Here is a 25875-nt window from a genome sequence, read left to right as displayed (position 1 = left end):
AAAGGGTGGAAACAACCCAAATGTCCATCAAGAGAAGAATGGATAAACAAAACATGGTATATATATTCAATGGAATATTATTCAGTCTTAAAAAGAAATAAAAATCTGACACATACTACAACATGGATGAACCTTGAAAACATTATGCTAAGTGCAATAAGCCAGACACAAAAGACCACATAGTGTATGATTCTATTTATCTGAATTGTCCAAAATAACTAACTCTATGGAGATAGAAAGTAGATTAGTGTTTTTCTGGAGGAGTTGGGAGGGAAATGGGGAGTGGCTGCTAATGGGTATGGGTTTTCTTTTCATAGCAATGAAAATATTCCAAGATTTGATACTGGGGTTGTACAACTCTGTGAATATACCAAAAACCATTGAGTTGTATACTTTGAATGTGTGAATTTTATGGTATGTAAATTGTATCTCCATAAAGCTATTTAAAAATGTATTAAAAACAAACAAATAAGGCAAGACTAAGAACAGATTGTTGGATATAGAAAAGGATAAATATAGAAAAGGAGTATCTCCATCACCCTGCGTGATTCTTTTGCAGCATTTACCATATTGTGTAATTATTGTGCTTGTTTTCATATAATTGCCTGTCTTTTTCGCTAGCCTCTGAATTTCTTGAGGGTGAAGATTACTTCTGCCCTGTTTACCATTGTATTCTCAGCACTAAATACAGTGACTGGCACTTACAGATATCTAATGAAGATTTATTATTGTTGGTAACCCAACTGAAACTTACTTCTAAGCTGAAACTACTCCATTAAACAAGTCATACAGTAATGTTTTCCAAATGGTTAAGAATCCAATTTGCCAATCTAAACTTTTCTGTGTTGCTCATGAAAATATTTTGAAGGACCACATCAACAGCCATGCAGAAATCTAGTTACTTCCTATCTGCACTGCAACATTAATAAAGTGGAATGAGCTGACTTGGCATAATGTTCTCAGTGAGCCTGAAACAACATAAGAGTTTCACATGAATGAGTTTATTAAGAGTTTAATAGGCTAAGAGTGCATTGGAAAAAAAAATTGCACATAATTCCTATGCTAGTAATTCCCATAGCATTGATATCCTAATAATGATAATACTATCTTTTTAAAAAATATTTTATTTATTTATTTATTTATTTATTTATTTATATTTTAGTGAGAGAGAGTGCAAGCAGTGAGAGGGGCAGGGGGAGAGAGAGAGAATTTCAAGCAGACTCCCCACTGAATGCATAGCCTCACGTGGGGTTTGATCCCATGACCTTGAGATCATGACCTGAGCCAAAACCAAGAGTTGGACACTTAAGTGACTGAGCCACCCAGGTGCCCCAATGATAATATTATCTTAAATGTACACAGTATTCTTCTGTTTACAAGGATCTTTCACATGTATCTTCATTTGGCCAATAGTCAAGTGAATATAAGCCCATCTAGAAATCTAGACAACAGTGTGTGGCTTTCCTGCTAAAAGAGATTCTAAAGATTCTTATCACTGTGTATAAGAAAAGGACAATGCTATCTAACGTCAGTAAAAGAACCTGTAGTAAGTGCCTATTTTTTAAACTTCTCAGGGATACTATAGACTCCGGAGGGAAATTCCATGCTTCGTTCATACAGAAACATCCTTTTTGCTGTCTTATACTTTAATGGCTTCTGTGTATGAATTAATTGAACAATGATTCTCTTTTAGCCAAGTCAGTCATTAAAATTTTCTCCTTATATTTAATATTAATATAAATAATAATTAGTAAACAGGGGTGAGAAATGGAGAGGAAGTAGACACTAAAGCAGAGATAAGATTTTTTTTCTTTGCTATCTTCATTGGGAGAAAACTAATCAAACTCGAGACAGAACTGGAATGTATTCCCATCTCTTAATGAGAAGAAACTTTTGTGTTCTGCTTTAGAAACTTGTTGATAACTCAATTTTCAGGCATGTCATTGCTTTTACAATTGGTACAAATATTACAATACTGCCATTTGGAATAAATAAGCACATGAAATGATTAATTGACCCCAACTCTTAAGTGTAAAGGAACAAATGTTGCTTATTCTCAACACCACTTGATTGACTTGGCAAATGTTTCTATGCCCAATGGCTTAACCGGTATAGATGTGTTAGTAAGAAGCTCCACAGAAACCTCCACATTGTCTTAAAACAATAAAGGTTTACTAAATTATTCACTTCTATATAAATAAATGTTCAAGATCTATAGCTGAAACAGATTTCATACTGGTTCCCTCATAATTATTTCAGAAATTAAGCAAGTGCTTTGAATTTCTTGGAAAGTAAAAGTGGAGGTCAGAATCAAATCTCTTCTGCAGTGTGTTGTTTAGATGGTAACTTGACTTGTGTTTGGGAAAAAAGAGATAAGAAGAGTTAGATTTCTTCTTGATCATAAACCTAAGCAGTATAGAGAATACAGCTTTAATTCAACCTAGATCTTCTCCAAACACGTAATAGTCAGGTTTCCCCTTGCTTCCCTTGCTGAATGACTATGGTATGAACAGGAATCAAAAAAGTTCTTGCTGAACAGAATTATTGGTTGGGTAACATTTGTTGTTAAAAAATTTCAACAAAGCATTTTCTTTGCATTATTCCTGCAGATGTGAAAATTGCTTGGTTTTATAGAATGTTTCTTTCTTTGCATGGTATTTGACTATACTAGCCCTCCAATATTCTATTTCTCTTTCATGGTATTAATATCTTTTCATTTCTAGAGAAAATGTTATCAAGGATAAAATTACTTTAAGTTGCTCCATGACCTCCAAGTATTAAAAGGGATCTGATGATTTTAGGGCTTGTTTTTGGTATATTGTTGTTTCTTTTCCTGAGTTGGTTATTATATAGGACTTGGGACATTGTTCACTCTTTTCTTTCATAGCAAATAAAATAATGGCATAAGTTGTAGAAATGAACCCTGGATTTGCATTAGAAGGGCAGACCTTGAATTCTTTTTCTTTTTTTTAAGATTTTATTTATTTATTTGACAGAGAGAGACACAGCGAGAGAGGGAACACAAGCAGGGGGAGTGGGAGAGGGAGAAGCAGGCTTCCCGCAGAGCAGGGAGCCTGATGTGGGGCTTCATCCCAGGACACCGGGATCATGACCTGAGCCAAAGGCATACGCCCAAAGATTGAACCACCCAGGCGCCCCCAGACCTTGAATTCTACCTCTGGCACTTACTAATTGTGTGGACTTGAAAAATCCACTTTAATTCTCCGTGTTCTGGTTTCTTCATCTGGAGAGTGGAAATAGTCCCTTTGCCCTGCCTAAAAGAGAGGAGTGTTATTGGAACTCAAATGCAGTAATGAAAGTTGAAAGTCTGGAAACTAGAAAATACAAACAAATATTCTATGACTTGATTGTTATGAACAGGTTACCTTTCAAAGATTCATTTTTCAGTTAGCTGTTTGGAACACAGAAGATATTATTCACTATGCAGGGAGATTTTTAAATTTACTCAGGTTGGGGAGCACCTGGAAGGCACAGTGCTTTTGCAAGACACCTTGAAATACTGACATTTAATTCCTTCATAGGAAATAGTAATATTCGACTAATGAGAAATATTAATTAAGTATATGTATGAAATTTCAAATCACAACAAAGAGCACATGTATCCATGAAAATAATTTTTCCATTTAAATATCATGTGTTCTTTGTCCAATCATCACTGATGCCTTGCCATTTGCTAGGCTTAATTGCAGATAAGAAACAGTGGTTGGCAAGGATGTAAGAAATATTAATTTCTTACATATATTCCAAGTATATGGATTCTACTCTGCCTCCCCTCCATCTCTTCATACCACTATAACTCAACTAAATTGTGAATCATCAGTATGTGGAAGAAGAGATTGAGAATCACCATAAAAGGTGATTCTGAACCCAAGTCAGCTTGTCTATTTAATCCATAATGTAGTTGTTCTAACAGTAGTAAAGGTACCAGTCATTTATAAACCCAGTGTTTTTAGATTAGAAAATGCTGTTTTTTGAAATGATGAAGAAGGTAAATTCTAATCATCTTTACAGGTGCTTTTAGGATTAAAGAAAAGCAGCTTATAAAGTTTTTCCTTACATAATAATGAAAAACACTGAGACTGAAAGCCCCAGGAAATCTTCTATTGTTACTCCTGTTAAAAAGAAATATTTTTACTAGTTCAGTGAGCACTTGGTTAATGTACAAATTACAGTTTCTCTTCCCTTTTTGCCTACTACCTCATCTAACAGTTAAAATTGTATAGTATTGCCCGAAACCTGTTGGCCATTTGGTTACATAATGCACTGAAATAGAAGAATCAGACTTAAAAACATGGCCATGATTTAGAACAATTTAATAATCTAGCTTCTGGGTGCCTGGGTGGCTCAGTCAGTTAAGTGTATTCCTTTGGTTCAGGTCATGATCCCAGGGTTCTGGGATTGAGTCCCACATCGGACTCCCTCTGCTCAGAGAGGAGTCTGCTTCTCCTTCTCCCTCTGCCTGCCACTCCCCCTGCTTGTGCTCTCTCTCTCTCTCAAATAAATAAATAAAATCTTTAAAAAAATAATCTGGCTTCTGTCTTCTATTGACACATACCAATTAATTATTAAATCATGGAAGCAAGAAGTTAAAATGGTTTCCCTGGGACTGTTTCAGTTTCCATGGCTTATGCATGAATATTTCATCAAGCTCTACCTTCTCTTCATGACACACACATCCATCATGGCACAAATGTAAAGTTTATAAAACTGGGTGTCAGGAGACTGAATTCTGATTCCAATACTGTCCAGTAGACAAGTAAGTCCACTTCTGTGGACATTGACTTCCTCTTATTTAAAATAAGAGGATGAGATTTAGGGACTCTATCATACTGAGCCAGACCTATGCTCCATCTTACATAAGCATTGGGGCCCTGAACATGGAAGAGTTTAGCTCTCCTCCTATGTATTGTCCTCAAAGGCTGGGGTGCATCAAAATGTTCAATCTTCCCTAAATAATCTACAATCCATGTGTCATTCATGAATTTATCTAATCATAGAAGACACTAGGCGTCTGCGTCTCTCATATGAAATGATCGATTATACTGGGAATGTCAAATTTGCCAAAAAAAACCAGCTCTCCTCAGGTGGTACTGACAAGAGGGAGAACTATAAAGGTGGTATCCTAGTCATGGGCAAAGGTAGTCATGGGAACCTGTGCAAGTGAAGGATACAGGATGTGTTGTCCTCTCCCCCATCAACCTATTTAGGAGCTGTCAGGAGGAAGACTGGCTCCTGTGATTTTTCTGCAGATGGAAATAGAAGGAAATTAAGAAAAGTAGATTTTTAAAATGTGAATGATATGGTAAGAAGCTAAGTGTTAAAGCAAAGTGTTAAAACATTGAGTTATTGTTTGAAATTCTTCATGCATTCTCTATATTAGAATTATATATCCATGCCCTTTGCCATATGATTCTGCAGAACCACCCACTAGTGTGGTTGGAATCTATTTTCCCACCCAGTGATGTTGGACTGGATTTTGTGGCTGACTTTAACTAATAGAGTGTGAGTGGAAGTGACAGTGCCAGCTCCAGGTTGAGTCCTGAATTCTGTGATGTGTCACAAGAATATACCCCTCAGTGTCACTGGTCCAAGGAGAATGGAGAATCGTGTGCAGCAGATGTGAACCCAACCTCTAGTTTTTGATCAAACCCAAATGACCTAAAAGGCCAATCCAAAGCTGTACCAACCATTTCACAAATTCCGGAGCAAGAAAAAGAAATGCTTAAGGTCTATAAGCCCTGCATTTTAGGGTGGTTCGCTATCTAGACTTTTGTGGCCATAGCTAACCTAAAGCACTTAGAAAACATTATTTAATGTGTTAGAAGATGAAATTTGTTGATTAATAAATTAGGTAATAAGCCTCCTCACCCTTCCTTTCTTTCTTCCTCCTTGTCTTCCTGAGCTCTCTCTTTTCCGTTCCTTCCTCCCTTCTCTCTCTCTTTCCTTTCCTTCTGCAAATACTTATTAAAAGTCAACTAAATATTCAAAACTGTGCTGGAATAAGAAAGAAGGCTGATACAACTTCTGCCCTTATGGAACCTGACAGATATAATGTGTTTTGTGAAGAAGTGCAATGTGATAGAGAGGCATGCCCCTGAGAAGTTAACTTAGTCTGCAGAATTCCCTGTACGGCAGAAGAGTTCAAGATGAGGGGAAAGCAGCGGAGGGGTGGAGAGAGGAAATTTCCAGGAGATAGAGAAGGCTGCATGAAGATTCTGGAACAGGGAAGACTAGGTTTTAAAAACAAAATGAACATAATCCACAACAACAAAAGTAGAGTACAACAAATGGCAGAGATTAAAAGGGAAAGTAATGCCAGACAAAGGGAAGTAAGCAGTTTTGTGGGTTTAGGTAGGCATTTTGGACTCTTTCCATAGAAGAATTGGAACTCACTGAGAATTTGAAGCCTGATGTGCTTCAGTTTGGGAGTTTTAGAAAGATCCTCTGGCTCAGAGCACAGAACTGATTGGAAGAAGGAAAGAATGGGCCCAGAGGGTTGCAGGCTTTTAATGCAGTAAGTGAAGTGTCCTTGGCTTAATACTTAAATAGTTATAATTATGTAAACAGTGAGATTGATTTAATCCAAAAGGATAATATAACTCTTTGGAGAGAATGGAAGATGGTAGGATGACCTGTAAAAGAATGAAAATCCCATTAAAAAATTTAATTCCAATACAATTACCATTCAGTGTCATATTAGTTTCAGGTGTACAGGATAATGATTCAACAATTCTTTACTCAGTCTTCATCATGAGAAGTGTACTCTTTAATTCCCATCACCTTTTCCCCCATCCCCCCATTCACCTTGCTTCTGGTAACCACCAGTCTGTTCTCTTGTTAAGAGTGTGGTTTTCAGAGAGGGAGACAAACCATAAGAGACTCTTAATCTCAGGAAACAAACTGAAGGTAGCTGGAGTGGTGGGGGGTGGGAGGGATGGGTGGCTGGGTGATGGACATTGGGGAGGGTATGTGCTATGGTGAGAGCTGTGAATTGTGTAAGACGGATAAATCACAGAACTGTACCCCTGAAACAAATAATAAATTATATGTTAATAAAAAATAAACAAATTTTTAAAAAGAGTTTGGTTTTGGCTTCTCTCTTGTTCTCTTTGTTCATTTGTTTTGTTTCTTTAATTCTACATATGAATAGTTTGAGACTAATGGGTATTAACTGTTCTTTAAAGTTTGGTGGAATTTACCTATGGAGCCATCTGGTCCTAGCAAAATTCCATTTTTTTTTTAAAGAGAGAATTTAATAGATAGCATATGAGCCTGGAAAAGAAACACCTTAAATAATTTTGTCATTAATTTGAAATTCTTGAGGTAGAGACCAGAAGAAATAGCTGAAAGAGGTGATAATGAATGTCAACAAAGAGGAATAGGGAGAGAGGATGGATGTGAAGGATCCTTTTTTTAGTCCTAAACCTGGTAATATTTGACTTCTGAAATCATGTGCATGTATTACTTTTGTCTTAAAAATATACATTTAAAAAAAGAGAGACAAAAGCAATTATCAGGCTTCTGATAGGCACAACTTTCTTTTACTGGAATATTCTGGTTGAGCACAAATTTGTAATTGAAACACTCTGACCATGTGTGTTTTAACTATTAATTGCTTCAGTACAGGAATCAGCTTCTATTTCAGAAGGGAAAGCATGATAACCAGGGCAAACAAGATAACAGGAATCTTTCTTAAAAGCAGTCAGTATGCCTGCCAGACCAACTGCTGTCAGCCAAACACTGGAGCCCACACATCTCCTGTGGCCAGGTCCAATTTCCTCTTCTTTTTACCTACATACCTGGGAATGTAGCCCAGCCCCTCCCTCACTACCACACCCACTTCTCCACATGGGTCCCACCACTGCCCCACTATTGCTGTGACAAATGGAAAGTTTCTCCAGTTTCCTGTTTCCCTGCTGTCCCTGAATTAAAAAAGCAAACTCTTTTTGGGAAAAGTTTTTGGTGTTTTGGACTCTTTATGTCTTCCTTCTACAAGGAGTCAGGGAAATGACTGAGCTGTAAGCATCTCACAGAGGAACTCCTCACCCAAGTTGTCTTGCTATTCATTAAACAATGACAGAACTAGGCTTCTTCTCCTACTATTTCCTAGGTTCAGTTCTGAGAAGGTCCTAATCTGTGTGCCCTGCCAACCCTTGAGCAGACCTACATCATTCTATTTTGTTATGAAACAAATGAGTTCTTCTCATTCAACACACAATAAGTTATTCATGTGGTTCCAAGTGCACTAGTCTCCTGACTGTCACTAGAACACATTGAATATTCTGCCATCTTAGGGTCCTTTCTACTTGGGTTTCTCCTCTCATGGATAGCTATATGATGCAATGCCTCACTTCTTTCAGATCTTTTCTCAACCATCACCTTGTCCATGAGGCCCTTCTTGACCACTCTATTAAAAATTAACCCTCTCTGAACATTTCCTATACCCCACCCTGCTTAACATGTCGCCATACCATTTACTACCATTTAAAATACTTTACGTATTTGTTTATTGCCTGTATTTCCCTTCTAGAAGGAAAACTCATGACAACAGGAAATTCTGTTTTGTATCCCAAGTGCCTAGAACAGTTTTTTGGCACATGTCCTTAGTAAATATTTTTGAATAACAAAATACTAGTTAATAACACATCTTAAACTGATTTCCAGTGAATAGTACAACTTTTTAAGCACTTTCCAATAAGGAAATACTTTGGATAAATTCAAAATATTAATATTTTTAATCTTAGGTCCAAATATTGGATGCTGCAAGAGGAAAAATGCTTATGCTTATTTTCTAATACAGTAGTCGGTCTTCAATAAATATTTATTGGATGACACTGTGAAAGGCAAAGAACATATTTCAATGTAAAAATATAATCTCAAGTTGCCCCCAAAGATCCCTATACTTCATGATAAGCAATGAGTTTTGGAGGTAGAACAGGAAGGTGTGTGAGGATTGACAGGAAGGCGTGATTTAGTTAGTTTTGTGTTTTACAAAGAACTCTTCCTTGTGGGAGTGGGGAAGATGGATAGTGAAGGCCGACCACACTGACCAGGCCAATCAGGTGATCATCATAGTCCAGGTGGGAGAAGATGGGGATCTGAAATAACACTGATAGATGGGGATCTGAGACATTGATAGTGAGGTTGAGAGGACGGTCTGGAGACCTAAATATTCATCATGTCAAACTCTTGTGCATTCCTGATGAGATTGTAAAATGGTACAGCAACTTTGGAAAACTTTGACGGTTCCTCAAAATTGTTAAGCATAGAGTTAGGATTTGATCCAGAAATTCCACTCCTAGGCATCTACCCAACAGAATTGAAAGCACATGTTCATACAAAAACTGGTACATGAATGTTATTCATAATAGCCCCAGAGCAGAAACAACTCAGATGTCCATCAACTAATGAATAAATAAAATGTGGAATATTCAAACAATGGGATATTATTTGGCATAAAAAGATATAAAATACCGATACATACTATAATGTGGATGAACCCTGACTACATTAGGCTAAGTAGAAGCAGCTAGCCACCAAAGACCGCATATTGTATGATTCCATTTATATTGAATATGCAGAATAGGCAAATCTAGAGAGAGAGAAAATGGATTCAAGGTTGTCAGGCACTGTGGGGAGGATGCAGGGAGAATAACTGCTAATGGGTATGGAGTTTCCTTTTGGGATAATAAAAATGTTCTGGAATTAGAGTGTGGCAATGGTTGTGCAACTCTACGAATATATTTTTTAAATTACTGACTTGTACACTTTAAAAGGATAATTTTTATGGCATATGAGTTATATTTTTATAAAGCTGTTATTTTTTTTTTAAATATTCAGCAAGAAAAATGGACAGACTTTGGTGATGTATCAAATGTGGAGGATGAAGGCAAGGGTCAGAGCAGAAGGACTTGGAGCTTCTCAGTTTATATAACTGAGGAGAGATGAGGATCTTTTCCCAAAGTAACTTTAGGATACAAAAGGGGGCTAGGCAGGGAGATGCCAAGAAACAGATAGGGAGCTGGACAAAGAATGCCCAGGGGAAGTAAATCTATGAATGGAATGAACAGTGAATTCTTCTTCGTTTTATTAAAATATTTCTCAACAGGAAAGAGACATGATGGAAAGAGTACACTGCTCTTTAAAAATATAATCAAATGAAGTCAAAGTTGATTAACCAGGCAAGTATAAATTGTCCAACTAAGAAATATAAAGACAGAAGTGTCAAACAAAAATGTCATTTGGAAGGAATAGGTTTGAAATGGCACAACTTCAGCATAAGGAATTATTTTGGCCCATGAAACTCAGTTTTTATTTTACCACATTCCACTGAATAATCTGCATGGCCAAAATTGAAAAAGGAGTTAAAGTAGAATCTGATCTTTAAAGATTTTATGGGTTAGAGGACTAGAAGAAACATTCTCAGACAAAAACATGCAGATCTTATATATTTGGTGCCAATACTATCAACTTTAAAAGCCGATAAGAGTAAGAATCCTTTGAGTAAACCTGACTGCAAGCTGCGTAGTAGCCATTACTGGCTGTTCCTGAGCCAGCTCACTGCTGTTTGCATCTGCGCAGGGATGGAGCAAATGGGTTGGAGCTTGGCCTGTCTCCAGTCCAGACTCTGAGGCCAAGCTGTCCTTTCCAGGACTCTTTCGTGTTCACATAGTGTGTTTTAGCCAGCAGCCACCCCTCAATTCCTTGTAGCATAAGGACAGTTCATGGTAGAAGACTTTGGATCTGATATTCCTATTTTTATGCAAGAAACCACGCCCCTTACAGTCAGATGAGTTCTTCCATGCACTACAATCCAATCCAAAAGCATTGTGGGAGAACCACATGACTTCAGACCATCACTCTGTGCACTGAAGACCTATCTTAAAGGAGAACACAGGCAGAAACCATTTTGACCTCAGCCGTAGCAACTTCTTACTAGACACATCACCACAGGCAAGGGAAACAAGCAAAAATGAACTACTGAGACTTCATCAAGATAGAAAGCTTCTGCACAGCAGAGGAAACAATCCACAAAACTAAAAGGCGGCCTACTGAATGGGAGAAGATATTTGCAAATGACATATCTGATAAAGGGTTATTATCCAAAATCTACAAAGAACTTATCAAAGTCAACATCCAAAAAACAAATAACCCAGTTAAGAAATGGGCAGAAGACACAAATAAACTGTTTTCCAAAGAAGACATCCAGCTGGCTAACAGATACATGAAAAGATGCTCAACATCACTCATCATCAGGGAAATACAAATCAAACCATGATAAGATACCATCTCACACCAGTCAGAATGACTAAAATTAACAAGTCAGGAAACGACAGATGTTGGCGGGGATGCGGAGAAAGGGGAACCCTCCTACACTTTTGGTGGGAATGCAAGCTGGTGCAGCCACTCTGGAGAACAGTATGGAGGTTCCTCAAAATATTAAAAATAGAACTACCCTATGATCCAGCAACTGCACTACGAGGTATTTATTTACCCAAAGGATACAAAAATACAGATTGGAAGGGATACATGCACCCTGATGTTTATAGCAGCATTATCAACAATAGCCAAACTATGGAGAGAGCCCAAATGTCCATCGACTGATGAATGGATAAAGAAGATGTGGTGTATGTATAAGTATATGTATATGTGTATGTATACACACACACACACACACACTGGAATATTACTCAGCCATCAAAAAGAATGAAATATTGTCATATATAAAATATATACACACAATGGAATATTATTCAGCCAGAAAAAAGAATGAAATATTGCCATATATATAATACACACAGACACACACACACAATATGGAATATTATTCAGCCATCAAAAAGAATGAAATATTACCATTTGCAATGACATGGATGGAACTAGAGTGTATTATGCTAAGTGAAATAAGTCGGTTGGAGAAAGACAAATACCATATGATCTCATTTATATGTGGAATTTAAGAAAGAAAACAGATGAATATATGGGAAAGGGGGAAGAAAAAAAGGAGAGAGGGAAACAAGCCATAAGAGACTCAATGACAGAAAAGAGACTGAGGGTTGATGGAGGGAAGTGGGGGGGATGGACTAGATGGATGATGGGCATTAAGGAGGGCACTTGTTATCATGAGCACTGGGTGTTGTATGTAAGTGATGAATTACTGAATTTTACTCCAGAAACTAATATAACACTGTATGTTAACTACCTAAAATTTAAATTAAAAAAAGCAATATTAACAGTTATCAATGCTTGGATATCTACCACATGTCAAATAGTATCTAAAACTGAAGTTCAGTCATTCAACTTGTACAAGCCACATGGCTGGTGAGAAGTAGAATCAGAATTGGACCCAGGGGTACCCATGCCAAAATCATACTCCTCAGTGCCTCATGCCATTGCTCCACTGGGAATCCCCTTCAGTAATGACAAGCATCTTGGTTTCCCCAGTACCTTTTTGCTAGAGCATTATCCCAAAACAGAGCTGTCATTCTACTAAAAAACCTGTGTTGTTCTACACCTCCCAGAAACACAGCATCGGTCCCATTACCCATTAACAGAACTGCCTTTAAGTGCTGTAGCATCTAAACCATTTAAGCAGAATTCCATCCTCAGATAGATTGCATCCATCTTTTGAGAAAGAGTTTCCTTTTCTTTCCAAACTGCCCTTTGGCAACCAAGCCTTGCATTTCTAATACCCTTGATGTCTGGTAAACTGCTGGTAGAGCCGAGCTGACATTTCATTTAAGGCTGATTTTATTCAGAAACGTTTGAACTCAACTTTGTGACTTTGGAGACGTGAAACACAGAGAAGATAACTTGAAGCGATACCTGATTAACGCTGAATAATTCAGAATTAATCAAAGTGTATTTTAAGCAGGATGCCTAAGCTAACACATTCTGAATATGAGCCATATGATTACTCAGAGAAAATGAGGAGTTTTTAAGTTCAGATTTAGAATCAGCATTTTAATTGTAGCAGCACTTCACAGTCTTCTCATTTCCTTTGTCTCCCACAGATGCACTTCCTCCCAAATCCTTATATTTTAATTTTTCTTCTGAGGTAGTATTTATTTTAAGCTGTACTTATGCAGTTGCTTCTCATTTGCTACATCAACAGAGAGGTTGAAGCAGCACCGCCCTACAGCACTAAGGGTAGGACCAGAGGCACAGTGAGTAGCCGCTTCTAGGAACAGGAGGTTGTGCAGAAGAAATGCAGCTCCAGAAAGGGAGCTGGAGACTGGGAAAGCAACCAGTAATATAGCCTGATAGAAACTGGGGCCCCACAAGGTCTAGTCTCTGAAAGGTATTACATACAAAGAAGTTCCATCAAGCAAGCAATAGTCATAAAAATAATTACATTATTTATTTACCAATTGTAATAAAATAATGACCAAGGGAACTAATTTATAATCCATAGCCACACTACATAATCTTCCTTTTCTCACATTACTCCTCATTCTAGAATCCTCTTACTTCCTTCAACTAGACCCAAACCCCCTATTTCTCCTTCTATTCATTCTCTTTTCCCCTCCCAATACCCACAGTGCTTGTCAAATGGTGCTTGCTCTTTATTTTTATCCCTTGTCCTTTCAGTTAATCCTCTCCTTCTCCTCCTCTCTTCTATTTTCCCCAGTTGGCATCACACGTCTATTGCAGCGAAGAGCTGTGCTTCTGCAGGGTATGGGGGGTGAAGTCCTTACGTCATGGGAGCTGCCCAGGCTTGAGATGCCTGATACCATAATTAGTTGACTTTTCCCTACGAATGGGCAAGGCTTTGTCCTTGCAGAATCAACAACTCAAGTGCTTCCAATAAACTTTGAGTGCCCACTTTCCCGTAAGCAAATGAAAAGTTCAAGGCCCCTTCACTCATGTGATTGCCTGAGTCTGTAGCCCGTTCATCTGGTCTGAAGCAGAGCGGAACTTCAAGTGGAGAGAGATGTAGCTGACCACATTTATAGAAACTGAAGCCTTTCCTGCATTTTCAAGTAACCCAAGTTTGCCAATCCACACCCGCAAAAACTCAGTAATAAGGTGAACTGAGATTTAAAGCAGAAGTTCAAGAAAACTTTTTTTATTCCAGTTACGAGCCCATAACCTTCCGATCTATTAAAATATTCAGAAATTCGTTTAAAATATTTCATATACATTAAAATAACATCATAAAATCTGGATGAGCATGACTAGGAACTTATGATGCAATTATGATCATGCCCCAAGGCAAGTACAGTAAAATCAGTTGTTAAGGAACAGATGAGTCACCCATCAGCTGTGCAAATGTTGGGCCAGTAACTTCTCTGAGTTTTAGGTTTTTAATTTTAAAATGAGGGATTAGATAATCTGGTCTCTGCAAATCTTTTCAGCTATTACATTTTATGATTTTTAACTTACCTGGGTTGTTTTCATCTTCCATTTTCATCTCATCTCTGATAAACTTCTAAAGATTTCCTACTTGCTCCTCTGTGCATTTTGATCAGAAAAGGCAAAGAGAATCTAATCTACATTTATTAAGCCAGAGAGGAGATCCAGAGGCAACTGTAAGATTAATATTATTATCTCTAGTTACTTTAACAAACATTGTTGATTTCCCCTACTATTTTTCTGGACTACCTCTAGCTTTTTATACTTCCAATACAATTTCATTTTAAAGAACCTGACATTTTCTAAACTTTTGAAGGTCATATTTTCTGTTTGTGTCTTGAAGAATTATTTGTGTCTTCATTAGGTGTTCCTGCTATTTAGCTAGAAGCATTAATAACTCCCTTAACTTTGTATGTTCATGAAGCCTCTTACAAAGGTCTTGACCTTGTAGTCTGCAGACTGATAGATGAGGTTGCTAAAAGCTGAAATTCTAAAAATAAATCTTAGGAAGATTTGCAATACAATTATGTAAACCCAAAAGGGAGGGTTCTAAAGGTACCCACCACAGAGGTCTCCTTACCCCAGAAAATTACATTGTATTAGTGAATTAATACACTGAATTACTGAAACTGCTCTCCTGTCACCCCTTCCTAATGTGGGGAAGTAGTTTATGAAAAGTTGTCTCTCACAGTTGATCAAACTGAAGGAATAGCAATGGTATGCAAATAATTCATTATCTATATTGTTTATATTTTTAAAGAATTGTTAATATTCACTTAATGGCAGCAAACTTATGGATCTCTTTGACTCTGTCACATGGGTTGAATTAGAGTGGATCATAAATACATGCTTGTTTTGGTCCAACCAGTAATTCCACTTACACAATATATTGCTTCACTTTGGACAACAGAATGCAACCAGGTACCAGAAAAATTAGGATATTTTAAGGTTAGGGGACTCCTAGCCAATTTGCAAGATAACCTTTGATGCTCTCCTATCTTGGGGGACCCTCTTTTTTAATCTTCAGCACTCTTTTTTATAATATAGGAATGACATTGACTGACCTTTAGTAGCTTGCAAAAATGACCACAAATTCTTCCCTTGCCTCTACCTTTACCCTTTGTGATGTGAGTTTGTAGCTCTTTCTAACTAGCGTGGATTCTATTGCTTCAATCTCTGAATCTGGGCTCGTCTTGTGACTTGCTTTGACCAAAGGAATGTTGTGGAAGCAACACTGTTTCAGTGCTCAGCCTAGAACCAAAAATATCTTTCATGCTTCCACTTCTCTAGGACTCCATGTACACCTTTTGAATGAACTGGGGCTAGTTTGCTGTAGGATGAGTCCATATGGCTAATTCAGCCCAGTTGTTCCAGACAAGGCCCCAGAAATGTGACCTAAAGCAGCCTAAAAGTCCCAAACTAGCTTAGACCAGAAGAATCACTCAATCTATTTTGAACTCAGTCTATTATTGTATCACCCACAGAAATATGAGCTCAACTAATTGCTATCATTTATACTTACAAGTTTTGAGGATGTTTTAAAAGCAGCAAGTGATAACTGACATACTACCCAAGTGCCACACAGAGATGATCTTCCATAGTTTATTTTCATCTAAAGCTTCTCACTTTACAGACTTCTATTTCACATTCTTTGACAATCCGAAATCTCTGAATGAGTTAGTTAAAACAAGCTGAGTGGATAAAGTAAGTTCCTATAAGAAAGGCAAGTTGCATTTAAAACGGAACTCACCCAAATTAATCTTAATTGTTAGAATTTGGAACTGATACCTAGATTGTTCTTTCTTCCCTGAAAACATGTCCAGAGTAGACAATGTCAAGTGGGAAATGGATTTCTACAGCAACATTATGAATTACTATTATCTTATTATTAGTAATTATTATAATAGTATTATTGTTACCATGTTTGCAGATGAAGATATGGAGTCACAGAGAAGCTAAGTGATTTATTGAAGGTTACACAGGTCCCAGAACCCAAGCGTCAACCCCAGAATTCTATTGTGTACTCTAAAGGGATACCCAGCACCCTACCAAGCAAATGGCCACACTGTTAGCAGTTCATATTCACTCATCCTTCATATGCTTTGAATTTTTCTAATTCCATCCCATCATAGATAGAGTTTGATCCTAACTCCAACCCACCATGTTATAGACAATGGATGGGGACATTGTGATTCAGGAGGATCATAAGATCTGCTTGAAGATTGTAGGGACAGGTGTGGACAAGAATGCCATCTTTGCTGTTGGCTCCCTGGTGGACAATTACTTGAGGCTTGTGAGCTAAGCACTAGAGCCTCCTACCTTGTTTTGTCTTCTTCTAGAAGGTGTGACTGTCATACTTCCAGTGTTGTCCAGAGGCCCAGTCTGGTTGCTGTAGGGAAAACAAGGAGGATTTCTCATCCCTGGAAGACACTTGGCTCTTCTTATGGTATTGCAGTCACTCTTAGGGTTTTAACTGCATATTCTAACCATAAAAGGTCTTTGGTTCTCAAAACAAACAAACACACACCCACAGTTTTAGACAAACACAATAAAAAGATTACTGTATTTAGTACATGACCATATGTTTTATACATCCTTTAATAATACAGTGTTGTGTGACCTAGACAGTTTCTGGAGCCATTCTCTATCCACCTTAAAGGTTGATTGTACCTTTAACTGATAGTGGGTAATAACTCCTTGCTGTGTAAATGTTGGAAGACTGATGGAATGATTTTGACCAGAGTGCTTCTGAACAAAGATACTGTGTTCTATTTCAACACGTCTTATTCTTTGTACTATTTTTTTAATCACTGAGATTGAGCAGCGACAGATAACGAACTCACTCTTAAAATGATAAAAATCAATCATATATTTTAGACAATGAATCCATCAGTCTGTAATGTTCAATGGATAACTTAAATGCAGTTTTCTGCAGAAGGAAACCTCTGCTTTTATGAAAAGAAAAACACTTATCAGTAAAATGGACTTTTTATGCAAGAGCTATAAGGCAAAGAAATTCACCACTGTTGTGGCATCATAATACTTCTCATGAGAAAAAGTAAATTTAGCTAATCAGTTGCATTTACAGCCCATGCAACATCTGCACTTAAATTATTAAACATCACTAGTGTTCTAGAACCACCCCCCCCCGCCCCGAAAGTCAGGAACCAGGCTGCTTTGCAGGCTCTCAGTGATGACTCATCTTAGACCGAATGACAGAGACACAGAAGCAAAAATTTGGTCTCACTGTACCTGCTCTAGCTCCCGCTGCTGGAGTGATCTGTCTGGGCTAAAAGTGATACCCACCACAAAGATTCACAGCAACTGAAGGCCTTGGCAAATGCCATCCACATTTCCTAGTTGGCAAGAGTTTGTGGGAATTTGGAACATTTTAGGTTTAAAACAAAACTCTATGTGATAACAATATTTAGAATGGGCCACATTACATGGCTGTTGCATAATGCCATACCAGACCAGTCCAACTTGTAGGACTGGCTCTGGATGGCACTGGTCTAGTTCTGCTTTGAGACTTTTAAATTCATTTTACTGACCCCTTGGTTAAGATGGACCAATGCAATTGCCATCACTTCTCATTAGATCCTTGGGTTCCAAAGCCAGAGGTTCTCGCACATATGGTCTCAAGTACTTCCCTTGACCTTGATAAGCTTCAGGGACCTCAGTGACCAGCAGTGGTTAAAAGCAAGGACTCTGGTTTCTAAAGTCTCCCAAGGAAGATGGGCTCAAAGCTCCATCTAAATGATGAATAAAAGTTTAAAACTAAGAGGAATGGTTCCTCATGGTTAATCCTAGTCACTGTGACTGATGAATTTTTTAGAAAAAGAAATACTGATCAGGTAGCATTCAGTCCCACTGAGGAAAGAGATGGAATCATGTTAGGTCAGGAAGACTGTCTCCCACTCAGTGTAGATTAGCTGTTCACCCTAAGTGTTTGGCCCCTGCTGCTACAGGATATTCACCCTCCTCTAGAATGGGAAGGGAAGAAACCATATTAGCTATGCTGGGGCTGAGAGGTTTCCTTCCTGTAGTAGATGAGACCAAGAGAGACCTGCCCATACATAGAACATTGCCTTTAGGAACACTGAAAGAGAAAAAAAAATCACCGTGAGAATCAAGATAATTTTCAGATATACTATCTTTTTAATCTTTAATTGTTGCTACTTTTTAGAAATAATCAAAAGTGAGGTTGGTTGAGATCCAGAAAGAGGGACATAGCACACTGTCCATCTATCCTAGAGATTCTGACATGCTCTCCTGAATTGGGCTCTCTGCCTGTCCTCATCCCTGTCATTCCCCACTCTTTAACAAGGTCAGGGTTACTGTCTCTCAGGAAAAGAGGAAAAAGATAGGATGCCTATAGGCAACTCTTATTCACATTGTTAATTCAGAATTTTTCATTGTTTCCCACTTGAATAATAAAATTCTTTAATAGCTAATATTAGCAGGCAATATACTGTGTCTTCTCAGCCACAGCTCATCCTTAGCAAAAACACGTAGAATGAAAGAATGCATTCATCACCCTTTATTTATCATTCCCAGTCCCTGGCCTGGTTTGGCAGACAGACGACTTGTCTATTTTCAGTACTGGCTATGGTATTATGTGACCTAAATGTCATAAAAGTTTAGTGAAGGGTGGTACTAACTGAGGCACAAATATTTATGAAAAATCAGACAGGAGGGCTTGAGGCTGAGATATTTGAGGGGTACCGTGGGGCAGGAGGACACCTCAAATTCACTCTTCAAGTTCACCTCAACTTCATTTGTTGTTCATGGCTAAGGCCATAATCTTGAGTGGGTAGCCAACGACTGACTCTCAGATAAAAGCTTTATAATGCAGGGCGTCTGGGTGGCTCAGTTGGTTAAGCAACTGCCTTCGGCTCTGGTCATGATCCTGGAGTCCCGGGATCGAGTCCCGCATCGGGCTCCCTGCTCGGCGGGGAGCCTGCTTCTCCCTCTGACCCTTCCCCCTCTCATGTGCTTTCTGTCTCTCTCATTCTCTCTGTCTCAAATAAATAAATAAAATCTTTAAAAAAAAAAAGCTTTATAATGCTATCTGAAGCTATTATTTAGTCATTAAAAACACAAGACCGTGTCACAATCTTATTTTTATATTCCATAAAGTGTCATCCCTGTCATTATGGAAAAAAAAAGCAATTTCTATCACTGTGCAAATAATGTCTGGTAAAGACAACTGAGCCAAGCTCTGATTCTCTTTTACCCCCTGTTTTAGAGAACTAAGGACATTCAGATAAGAGCTCCAAATGGCCTGACACTTTAGTATCTTCTTATTAAGATTTAATGATCAATTTTTGATTGTACAACTAAGCTAGAAATCATTGATATCTCTCACTATTAGAAATGACCATCTGTAATAGATACTGTGGTCATCTGCCCCAATCCTTTCTTCAGGGCTATGTACTCAAGTCCCACTTTTCGGGAATATGGCCGCTGGTAGCTCAAAGTTTTGCCCCTCATTGGAAATTGTACTCAGCTGGCAATTGCCTTACCAAGATTACGTTCCCTCCTGGGAATGTAATGGCTGGTTGATGCAGTTGTACAAAGTTCTGGCTCCACTGCCTGAATTTAGAATAACTCTGACGGGCCTTTCCAGTTCCAGAACACCTTATGAGGTCTTGAAGCACCCGTTGCAACCACATTGTGGGTCAGCTTCTCTAACTATCTAATCCTCCTTCCCTCTCTTCCATGCAGACATATCTGAGAGCGCTCCCCGATGAACTTTGTGCAGGCAAAATCTGTCTCTAAAAACTCATCCTTTAACATGTTGATATATTTCCCCAGCATATGTTTTACAAAATTGGGATCACACTAAATATATGGTTTTGTATTCTGTTTATTTTTTACTTAATGTTATATTTTGAGCATTTTTATTTTACTGATTCCTTTTTAAGTATGTGTTACTTAGTAATTTCATCACATTTCAATAAATGATGTGCCATAATTTATTTAACCACTCTTTATTCAGTATGTATATTGTTTCTATTTTTTCCATATTATAAATAATACTATGATGACATCAGAATTTTATACATAAATCTTTGACAATTTCAGATTATTTCATGAGAATACATTCTTAGAAGAGGAAACTGAGTCCAGGAATATGAACGCTGTCAAGAATCTTCACATATGTTGCTAAATTGCTTTCCAGAAATATTTTTGACATTCTATTTTTTCATGGATTTACATTTCCACTATCACTTAGGATTGTACTGGTCTCACCATGTTCTTGCCAGAGTTGAATACTTATTATTATACTTATTTCAACTTCTGGCAGAATTCTTTAACACTAACATTCTATTCCTTGGTTGAAGTCCAAAACTGACCTTTTCATCCAACTGTATGGTCTCCTCTCAGATTCTTACGCACTTGGCCCCCACTGTTCCAGTACCCTGTTGGGGGCCATGTCATAAAATGTGCATATCAGTGTCATGCTGAGCAGTTCCCTTTACCTTAGATGAGAGTTATTTGTGCTGACTTTGATTATTAATTTCCTGTTCTTATTAGTCTTTGTATCTTCCCTAGCACCTAGTATGGGTCCCCGTACATAGCACGTGTGCAATAAAAATGCTTTTTAAAGTAATTTATTGTCAGTGGTCATTCATCAGCTTGTCAACTCTACAATTTGCCCACTTTGTGGTTCAAAAAACCAGTGTAAGACACCAAAGTAACCAATTAGTTAACTACAGGTCTTCCTGCCTTATAGATGCAACAGAGGCAACTATAAAGGATTTTGATGGGCAAGTCCTTTGATGCTAATGTATTTTGTTTTCTATTTTTGGCCCTGAGGCCAGTTGACTGTTGGTGCTTGAAGAGTTCAAAACAGAAGCCCCAAAGAATATGATTTTCTCCTTTATTTACTTATTTAGCTTAGTATATTCATTTCTATAAATTTATGATCCTAAAGCTATGGCCTTGTACTTATATATTAGTAATAATGAATATATTTTCAATATAGTTGAGTAAATATCTAGTGATATTTGTTTGGCAACTAAGTAAAATCTATTTTGAGTGACTCAAGTCTGCCAGTTTATACCTGGATAAGATTAATGAGTTAACTAAATTGTGGTGACTGTGTCCTTCAGGCCACATGGAATTGTATTTTAAGTAGCTCAGACCAGATTCTCCCATATGTGTTTCTCATTCAAGGGGAAAATCCAAAAATCTGCTCTGTTTACAAGAACATCAAATTCCAATTTCCCACCTTGATTCAGATCTCCAGTTTCTAGACACTTATTGAGCTTTTTGTAGAAAATTCGTATTGGCTAAAATCAATGAAGCAATTCTAAAACTCCTTCACAATACCCTTTGGTACAAAATAATTAACTCGGGGGCTCTAATGTTTCAGTGAGTAAGCAGACCAATTTTCTCATGCAATACTCAAATCTCTGGAAGTGTTGATTAGTAGAAATTCATTTTTGAAAGCCAGTGTTGGATCTAGGGTATTTTTATTTACAAATTTAGCAGTGGCTTATATGGCAGTAAAATGAATTTATAGAGCAAAAATTTCTACTCCCTTCAGTCCATGAGGAATATAAAACTCCCGTGGGTCATTTTGTGATAAATTTAAGATAGGTAGGAGTTTAAGAGCAAAGGGAAAGTGAGGAAACTCAAGGATAGGAATTATAATCATTTTCTCAAAGTGACTTCTGTGAGTCTGCAAGCATCAAGATTAAATGCCTTTACTGTAAACCCCTCAAGGCTCTCTTTCTTGATTTTCATGCAAATAGAAACAGAGGCAAAAGAGAAATGAGTTGCCTTCAATAATCAAAACAAATCGAAGTGCTGATGAAAGTAAGGGTAGAAAACATAGACAGCATCTCCATCCCAGAAGTGTATATGGTTGGAATCATAAAATCAAGAAACGATTGCACTTTATTAATCTAGCCCCATCAATAAAAATCTTTCAACAGCAGATGACTGCAATCTAATAAGATAAGCCTTAATACTTCAAACTCGTGCAAGGAGAGGTATGAGGTAAATCCAAGATTGTATTATGAATGCTTATATATTTCTGCATATTGGTTAGATTTTAGAAAGATGCTTAAAACAAGAATGTGATATGATTATAGAATGTAAGTTGACTTGCTCTTAGAATCAGACAAGTAGGTAAAAACTGAAGACACCAGTATAAACCAATATCGTATTCTGTGGGGGAGACACCTAAATTTGAAATAATAGTTAAAAGATTGAGTTATTTCTTAAAGCTTTGACAATTAAGAAATAACTGCTGGCTCACATGGAGAATTTATGATATTATTCAAATGCATGATAGATACTATGATTCATTTAATCAGAACCCTAGAACATGACTTAATTTATTCATAACGTACTGTGTCAGAACACATGAGCAAAATTGTATTTGGTGGGAATGAGTGGCTAATCATGGTGAACTCACTAGAACCTATATGCTAAATTTGGATCCAGTTGACTATCATACATTCTGAACCTAACACATTTTGAATTTATAAAATTTTACATTATAAGTGATTCTTTAATATCATTACTGTCTCTAAAATCCATATAAGCCCATTGTTTTAAGTGTTACTTGTAAGGTAAAACCAAAAAGAAATAAGGGTATTTTAGGTGGGAAAAAAATCTTCCTTCTCTCTTAACCTATCAAAATTATAATAAGTATCCACTATTTCCCTAGGAGGAGTTGAAAAAGTTATATTGATGAAGAAAAATCTAAGTATCCCAAACGATCTTTAGAGAGAAAGAATTTGGATGATTATAAAAGTAATTTAGATTTTTAGATGTTATCCAAGATGTAGCATTTTCCAGGGATTGACCTTTCAAGAAACCCAGTAAGTATGCTTCTCCAAAGAATCAGACTTTTTACTGATTGCTAGCCAAGATTCAGCTTTCTTTTCTAATTCCTCCCCTCCAAATTTCCTAAGCTCTCCATTACGCACATACACAGACACACACACACACACACACACACACAGGGAGAGAGAGAGAGAGAGAGTTTGAGAGATGATGATATGAGAAGTGTCTCAGTATACAAAGGTTATATGTTCCAGGAAACCAGAATGAAGGTTAGAGAGATTTAAATGTGGGGAATTTGTTTGGAGCCCTCAGTGTCAATTGAAAACACTCTACTGTACCTCCAGGCAGGGCTAGAAAGTTGGGGCTTGGCAAACTTACCTTGTCAACCCCATCTTACTTCGTTCTCCCCTCAGAATAAAGTGTATCAACCATCAGGAATTAAACTATTTGGAAAGATTAATTATAAGGCATTAATTACTTGGAATTTAATAGAACAGGGGCTATGGTAGGCAGAAATAATGACCCCTGAAAGATGTTCATTTCCTAATCCCTGGAACCCGTGAATATATTAGATTATATGGCAAAGGGAAAATAAGGGTACAGATGAAATTATGATTGCTACTAAGCTGACCTAAAATAGTGAGATTATCCTGGATGATCCAGATGGGCCCAAAGGAATCACAGTAAGGTCAGAGTGATGCAATGAGAAGTACTCAACCCCCATTGGGAGACGAAGATGGAAGAAAGGGGCCATGAGCCAAGGAAAGAAAGCAGCCTCGAGAAGCTAGAACAGGTAAGAAAAAAATTCTCCACTAGAGTCTCTACAAAGGAACACATCCTGGCCAAAGCATTGATTTTAGACCAGTGAGACAGTCAGTCTTCTGACAAACAGAACTGTGAGATGTTACATTTGTATCATGAAGTCACTAAGTTTGTGGTACTTTGTTACAGCAGCAACAGGAATTGAAAATGAATAGTTTTGGTATTGAGTGTGGGATGCTGCTCTAACAAATATCTAAAAATGTGGAAGTGGCCTTGGAATTGGAAAGTAGGAAGAGGCTGAAAGAATTTTGAAAAGCATGATAGAAAAATGCCTAGATTGCCTTAGACTATAAACAGAAATATGGATGCTAATAGCTCTGCTAGTGAATGTGTAGAAGGAAATGAGAAATATATTCCTGGAAATGAGAGGAAAGAGAACCCTTGTTATACACAGTGGCAGAACACTTACCAGAGTTGTGTCCTGCCATTGTGTGGAAAGCAGAACTTATAAATGATGAAATTCAGGAAACTTCCAAGCATTGCACTAAAGGTGTGGCCTATGTCTCTTTGTTGTTAGCAGTGAAATTTGAGAGGGAAGACCAAAATGGAGAAACAACTGTTAAACAAAAAATAAGTAAACCTTGACGTTTGGGAAATTTGAGCCAATTTTTCCTGCAAAGAGTCAATGTCCAGTCACCCAAAAGGCTATTTGAAGAGATTGAAATTAGATCCCCTCAGTCATCTCAGCCGAAGCCAAAAACGGAGATAAAATCATCTAGGAAAGATCCATTGAGAAGCCTCTTGTATGATGGAGGGAATCCCTGTGACACATGGAAAACCTACAAGTTTTCTCCCAAGTTTTTAATCAGCAGAAACATTGCCACCTTGGACTGAGAAAGATAGATAATTCAGTGGCTTCAGGCAAGAACAGGCCAGATAAACATTGGAGTAGACGTTTGTTTTAAGCAGAATTCACCTGGAAATGTCATAGCTTAGTTCTTTCTGCAGGAATTGAAAGGTAGAATCAAAGACTCTTGGAAGCAGAAGGAGCTAGTAGATAATAAGAGTTCAATTCCCTTAAAAAAAATGAGACATTGGTGGGGAAAAAATAGAAAAGTAAGTGAGTTTATAAATGTTTGGCTGATTATATATTAGTGCTGTTTCAGATAGTAGTGATCATTTATCTGTGGATAAAATATCCATGAAAGTTTTGCTTTAACCAATATTAATAATTTCTTATGTTAGAACAGACCATCCACGATGGGACTCTTCTATAGTAAGTCCAATATGCAAGAATCTAATATGAAAAAATATTTGTATACATATCAAGGATGTGATGACTTTATATTGCTAAATTTTTCAGTGGATAGACAATCATTTTTAAAGGGCAGTTAAGTAGAAGGCAATTCTTTGAAATAGTTCTACCTGTTTAAACCTCTCCCCTTCCACTCCTTGGATTCCTAATATAAAAGCAACTAACATTTGTGGTGGATTTGTTATATTGCAGGTCCTGTGCTTTACACAACTTGGAAAAATTATTTCATACATTTCACAAGACATAAAAATGTAAATATCATTATCATCCCTATTTTTCCGATGAGGAAGTTGAAGCACAAGGGAGTAAAGTAACTTGCCCATGTGGTAAATGGCAAAGCAGAGATTTATTTATTTATATATTATTATGTTATGTTAATCACCATACATTACATCATTAGTTTTTGATGTGGTGTTCCATGATTCACTGTTTGCATATAACACCCAGTGCTCCATGCAGAACGTGCCCTCTTTAATACCCATCACCAGGCTAACCCATCCCCATACCCTCTCCCCTCTAGAACCCCCAGTTTGTTTTTCAGAGTCCATAGTCTCTCATGGTTCGTCTCCCCCTCCGATTCCCCGCCTTCATTCTTCCCCTCCTACTATCTTCTTCTT

Source organism: Neomonachus schauinslandi, chromosome 3, assembly GCF_002201575.2.
Source record: "Neomonachus schauinslandi chromosome 3, ASM220157v2, whole genome shotgun sequence".
Taxonomy (NCBI): Eukaryota; Metazoa; Chordata; class Mammalia; order Carnivora; family Phocidae; genus Neomonachus; species Neomonachus schauinslandi.
Note: the sequence above shows the minus strand (reverse complement) of the source record.